This window comes from Chelonoidis abingdonii, chromosome 2 (genome assembly GCF_003597395.2).
Source record: "Chelonoidis abingdonii isolate Lonesome George chromosome 2, CheloAbing_2.0, whole genome shotgun sequence".
Classification (NCBI taxonomy): domain Eukaryota; kingdom Metazoa; phylum Chordata; order Testudines; family Testudinidae; genus Chelonoidis; species Chelonoidis abingdonii.
This window is the reverse complement of record NC_133770.1, coordinates 189,834,870-189,841,550: the sequence shown is the minus strand read 5'-3', so window position 1 is coordinate 189,841,550 and position 6,681 is coordinate 189,834,870.

Genomic DNA, 6,681 nt, shown 5'->3' with positions numbered 1-6,681 from the left:
AAGATCACACAGCTAGATCTAGTCTGATCTCACCTTTTCATGGTAAGCTCCTCCCCCGCCATTCAAAATAGTCAGTTTGATCAACAGTCTTTTACATTATTTATGTAGGTCATCAGCTATTTTAATTTAGCCTTAATGGATAAAGTCACAGCTTGTACCCAGCATGATTTGGTGATATGTCAAGACAGACAACATATAGAAATATCCTAATTTGAAAGATGGGGTCTGTGACCAAGGTAACAGCTTCTTAGCAATACCTAGTATGTGTATATAACAGATCCATATTCAGTGGGTCATCGTGCTCTATTGATATGTTCTGTACAATGCCCCTTTTGCAGAAAAAAGAGGTTCAATACTGGAATCAGAAGATTCCATGAAGGGTTGGACCTGTGAGGAGAGAAAAACAGTTGGACCTGAGCAGCTATACAGAGGAAAATAATTCTGACATGTGATAACACTGGCAAAAGACCCCTCTTGAAAAGGATAGGACAGGCAGGGAGAAGCGGGGGGAAATGAAAGAGACATGAATGTTAAGCCAAAAGCAGAAAAACGGACAAGAGCCATAGAAAAAAAACAAATGAAGCACAAAGAAAATGGGGCAGGGAAAGAAAAACCAATCAACCTTTCCCTTCCTCCTCCCATGAAAAGGTAAGAAAGACCAGGTCTACATGAGGAGCATTTTGCCAGTATAGCTATAGTGGTATGCTATACCCGTAGTCTCTACTGGCAAAGTGCTCCTACTGTGGATGCAGTTTACACCAGCCTCCAACCTCCCCAAACACAATAATCTATACCAGCAAAGTGCAGTTTTTCTAGTATAACTGCATCTATACTATGGATTTTTGTCAGCAGAGCTATGTCAATCAGAGATCACATCCCTGACCGACATTGCTAGGCCAGCAAAAGTTTGTAATGTAGACTTGGCCTGAGTTCCTGCTTCCCTCTCACTGCACTAATAATACTTAATATTCTACACTTAGGCACAAAATTGTTGGCATAGATTGAAGGAGGATCCAACTGCCCAGATAAACTCTTCCTTGCAGGGGAAACCTTTGTGACTGTCAACTCCTTTTTCAAAGGAGGCTGATGTGCTGTGGAAGAACTGCTTCCTGTACTCTGTAGATACCACTGCCCACAGCTCCCGTTGTCTAGTTCCCATCTTCTGAGAGATCCTCTCTCCTGTCAGACACTTGCCCATTACACTCTCTCCCACACCTGCAAATGCCCCCCTTCCCAAAACAAGAACAATACCTTTGCTTATCCTACAAGGCCTGTTCCTCATCCACTTTGTCTGCCCTCTCGCCGCAGTGAGCTATTCCCTCTTGCCCTTGCCACTGTGCCTTTCCTCACTAAGATGGATACTCCTCAAGTCTTCAAGAATTTAAAATTCTCCACCCACCTACTTGTAATAAAGTTGGGACAGGCAGGAATGCTGGTGAGAGACTAGTCTTTATTTCCTGGCTCCAGTAACATGGCATCAGTCAGGGTTACAGAAAGGTCCTATCCCATAGCAGGAGTCAGTGGGCATTGATACCAGTGGCTACTGTAACATTATCTTCTTTTTAAATTAAATTCAAATAAAAAGGCAGTAACTACTGGAGTCAGCAAATACTGACCCCTGTCACGTGACAGAAGTATTAACCTCTTTAAGCTGCTGAAGGTTGAGAGAGCCATGTCAGAAAGGGGGCAATGCAGGGGCAGAAGCAGGGAGTTGTTGTGTTGCTAGGGAAAAAGGCATTTAGAAATTATAATGGGCGTCAGGGTGCATTAGGAAGTTTTCACTGAGGTACATAAATCGTTACATCCCAGGTTATTTAGCTTTGGTGAGCGTGAAAAAGATTCTGTGGACGTTATTACTAGTACTGAGATATGTTTGTAAGAGGACATGCAAAACTCAGGTTAAGAGACATAACTGTCTACAAGAAAAAAAGACTCCAAGTAATCCATGCTTAGTAAGCAGTCTTGGGTAAATCAACTTACGTTCCTCAATCCACCCACCATAAAACAAGGACAATGATATTACCTTCCTCATCTGGATGACAAGCAACGTAGGTAATATTATTAAAGTACTTCAAGATCTTTAGAAGAAAGGTTCCACGAAGCATACAATATGTTATCATTTTTGTATCCTGGAAAACCCAAAACTCTACTGTATTTACATTTATATAGCCAGTCATCAAATATTTATAATGACTTCAGAGCTTTTTAGAAACCGTGAGTGAAAATTATCTCATATAAAAGGTGTTCGTGTTAGTCTTTATCTACATATTAACACAAAGTGTTTTATAGTAGTTGGTTGTTGAGCTTCTACATGTAAACACACATTTTAATTTTCAGTTGGGTAATTGACACTAATGCTGCAAACAAAGGAAACAAAACCTTAATTAAATAATTTGCTCTTCATGCACTAAGATTTTTCTCTCTCTACCCCCAATTACATTGAAAGAGCATAACTCTTACTTAAAATGTCTACATTAGCAATTTAGCTTTTCTCCTCTGAGCTTTTGAGGTGCACCACATTGAATAAGAGCAGGGAGACGTTATTTTAGGCTCCAGTGCCCTGCTGCTGCCACTTGGAGACCATGGCAGAAGTATAACATGAAAGTACAAAGAATGTTCTTTTTATTAATCACTCTTGGGGTACTTTGCTTTGGAAAAGAGAGAAAATGTTCTGTGAATGCAGCCACATCCCACGCTACTTCCCAGGGAAGGCACTGACTCAAAAAAGAGGCAGTCCTGAATGATATAAAATCACAGACCCTACAAATATACAGCAATCACGTATCTTTTAAGTCCAATTTTTGTTTTAAAAATAGGCACCATTTGTTTAAAAAATTACATTGGTGTGGTAATTCTTTAAAAAAGTTAGAAACTAGTAGTTCAGCTCCTTGCACCAGCAGATCTATGTGTTGTACACAGAAGCTAATTGTACTACCCTAAACTTGTTTTTACTACTAAAAATCCCTGTTTATGTACACTAGATTTCAGATTTTCCTGTTTACTATTAATTTTTCTTCTAAAAAATTTAATGATATACTATTTTAACTATACTCTTTAAGCAAAACAACATTGAATATATAAAATAATATTGGATTATATTTTCTTTAATATTTTGTGCTTTAATTTGGTGTATCTCCTCTGGACAAAGCAACTGCATAGGCTTTTACTGCAGAAAGCAAAGAATGTCTCAATTTTTTTTTATTTAAAAAGAATGTAAGACAGCCATTTCCATTTAGTTATATGAATGCAGCAACTTGTGCCACCAAATATTCCCCAGAGATCTAAATCAGTTTGGTAATACTGAACTTTATTATAACTGAAAATGAAAACAACTTATGCAGGAAACCATAAAACCCTTCAAGTTAACAGTAGTCAACGGCAAAATCTCATTAGAGATAATAGACATATTGTGGCACAATCTAAATGCTCAGAGCTCATGGTCTGACTGAATTCCAAATGCTGTCAGAAGGAAGAATCTGCAATTCAATCTTGCCATCCTCCCCCCAATATCCTTTTTTCCACCCTCTGTGTCTAGTCTCAAAAGCCTGTGTGCATATAACTATGCCATATTAGGCACTTCAAAATTCTTACAATGGTGAGGTTTTATTTACACGTATTAATTACTACTATAATTTCCATCATTCCCCCTGCCACCTCCCACCACCCACAAAAGGATGCAGCCCTCCCCATTACACACACTTTGATAAGAATGTGTAGGAGTCATCTGGGTAGCAAATGTGGAGAAACTCCACTGCTGCTCCTACTGGGATTTTTTTCATGTTATTTTTAAACGCTATCATGAAATGAGAGAAGTGAGAAATAAGGTTGGGTGGATGATGTTAAGGGAAAAATTAGAGTGCCATTGACTGTAGAGTTCTGAATTAGAAATACAATACATGAGTTGATTTAGGGTAGTGTAGTATAAAAATAACCTCCATCACAGTAGCAGCTCTGCAAAATCCCAAATTAAATGTGTGGTATTTTTTCAAAGAAAGGAATGTTTATGGATTAAACTCAACAGTACATTAACACCCATGTGGAATTATATTAAATATATATATGGAATTTAAAAATGCGCTTTACAAAATTTAGAGTACAATACAGGTTTGGTGTTTTTTGTTTTATTTTTTGTTTTTGGATGGGCAGAGGGGAAGGACATGAGTACTGAATGGTTTGCCTTGGCTTCCTGAACACCTTTGCTTTTTCCCACACCAAGTAGGTATCTAGCAGAATAACTTGCTCCACAATAACGAACAGAGAAATTGCAGAGCCAAGAAGCCTATACACACTCAACCAATCATTTCAGGCAGTCTTCTCCTCAGATTTACCCTCTTGTCCTGCAGTTAATCATGGTTCTGGCTGCAGGCCCATGGGGTCCACCCTAACAGTCTATGAAATCATCACATTCCCAGCCCAACCTCTCTTCCAACTGTGCTCCACTTAGTGTTGGTTTTTATCACCATTTGCAAAGAGTTAATTAAAATCCTCCAGAGAATCTACTTTGCATCAGTGTTCAGCTATCTGAAACAAAGTTGTCCAATCTTTCCTGAGTTTTGAGTTTGTTTATTATTATGGTTCTGATGTATACCCCCATGGGAATTAAAATTGATTCAGATTTAAGAAAACATGCACATGTTTAGTATCATTAAACTCACATTAAACAAGGCACCTGACCAAAAAAATGGACAAAGAGTAGTCTGTCATTGCAAAAACCCAAATGTAGTCCTTGATTCAAACAGGCCACCTATAATCAAAATGCCACAGGTTCAAGTTAAAAGAGACTTCTTCTAACTGCCTATGTAAAAAGTTACACAGGTCTAATGGATATAGTGTTAATTTGTAAAGAAATTAAAAACAGCAAAAACAAGAAGTCTTGGATTTTTGGAAATTCATATACTACTGGAGTAGTTAAAGACACATAGGTTTTCCAAAGGAGAAATTTTATTGAAATACTGTAGCCGGACTACTTTCAAATCACTCAATTTTAACTGAATTTACAGTACAATGAACTGCTTAATTTAGGTTCACACATTCCCCTCCCCCTAGTTTACAATTCAAATACTAGGCTTCCCCACACTTACTTTATTTCCAAGTTTCCTCAACTCTTGACAGCTTTTCCCATAGCCTTTCACTATCACTCTGCTTAAGAAGTTGTGACAAAGATACACAGGAATATAAACAGCCCCCCTGCCTGAGGAAATCTTGTAAAAACCTGAGGCACCCAGAAAGTTGCCTTTTCAGTTTGCAAACAGCATGCCTACTGTACTGTAAAATAAATGGTGACAATTATTTTCCTTCTCTACAGTCTCCGTGTTGCTATGACACCTGCATATGTTAAAGCTTGGCTCTTTCCAAGCTGGGGAACAGAGCCAAAGTTAACGGCAAAATAGGTTGTGGGTTACTTTGGCAGGCCCCCCCTCATATCGACTAGCAAAGGTGTGTAGGGGGAAAAAGGGTCCATTTCTCTTCATTAACACTCCAAGCAGCAGAGCAAATCTCTTTCTTTTGCCTTTGAAATCGTTGGAGGTAAATCTACCCCTCCCCCCCAGTATTTATAAACAAACTCAATCGGTTGCACAGCGTTTTTTTCTCTTGCTAGGATACTGAGCAATATCTCTTTCACCTTGAAGAAGTGAGACTGAAATGAACAAATCCTCCCACCGGGCAGGTTTCCTGCAAGACAGTTACTGAAATGGCAAGGCAGGATTGAAGTCACAAGGCCAAACAAAACGGTCGATGTGGCCTCTTCTACACATTCCTGCTGTCTAGATTTCGTCTCGGATGGCAGGGGGCTTTGCCCAGCTCCCGAGTGCAGCTTCCCCATCCCCCATTCCCACTGCAGTCTTTGCTACTTCCACCGAAAGGTTATTAGCATTTAGTTAATGCACGAAAATTCCTAGAGAGCATTCAGCGACGGCACACATTCACACTAAAATCCATTTACTTCCAGACTTCGGCCTGCCAAGTCTCTCCGGGGGACGGGGGAGGGGCGGGGAATGGTACATGTTCCTGCAAAAAAAGATGTATTTTATAGTCGTCACTGTAAGTACATTTTATTTAACTGCTAATACAGAGAGTACCAGTGTCTAAGACCATTACAGAATAACCACATAGAAAAGGTGTAGCATAACAATGATGACAAAAAACAGTCAAAGTTTAGGGTTCAGTTCCAGCTGATTTTATTTCCTTCTCAAAAAAAATATTTACAGAAGGTATATCAACAATCTGACAGGCAGTGAACTGGACATGATTAGCTGGCATGATTTTTTTTCTCCTCTTTCCCAACGTTGTGTTGTGGGGTGACCGTTAGACAAAAATATTCTACACAGCATATTGCACAGGATGGATGACCAAAAAACAAAACAAAAAACCCTTAACGGAACCACCTCATTAGGCAGACGTCCTAGTGCCTGTCATGTTATATTAACATACATAAACACACAATCCTCTTTTTTTCTTATTATAATACAGACTTAAATGTACAAAGATGTTTTCACTTTTTTCATCTTAAACACAACAGCTATAAACCTGAATACATATGCTATCATCATGCCATAAGAGACTAAAACAATTATATTTAGCGACAAGTAGAAAAGATTAAATAGTCAAATACAAGAATGAAAAACGCAGTACATAGTGTCGCGAACTCAAATCGGCATTTAGATAGATCCAGTGGTTTAA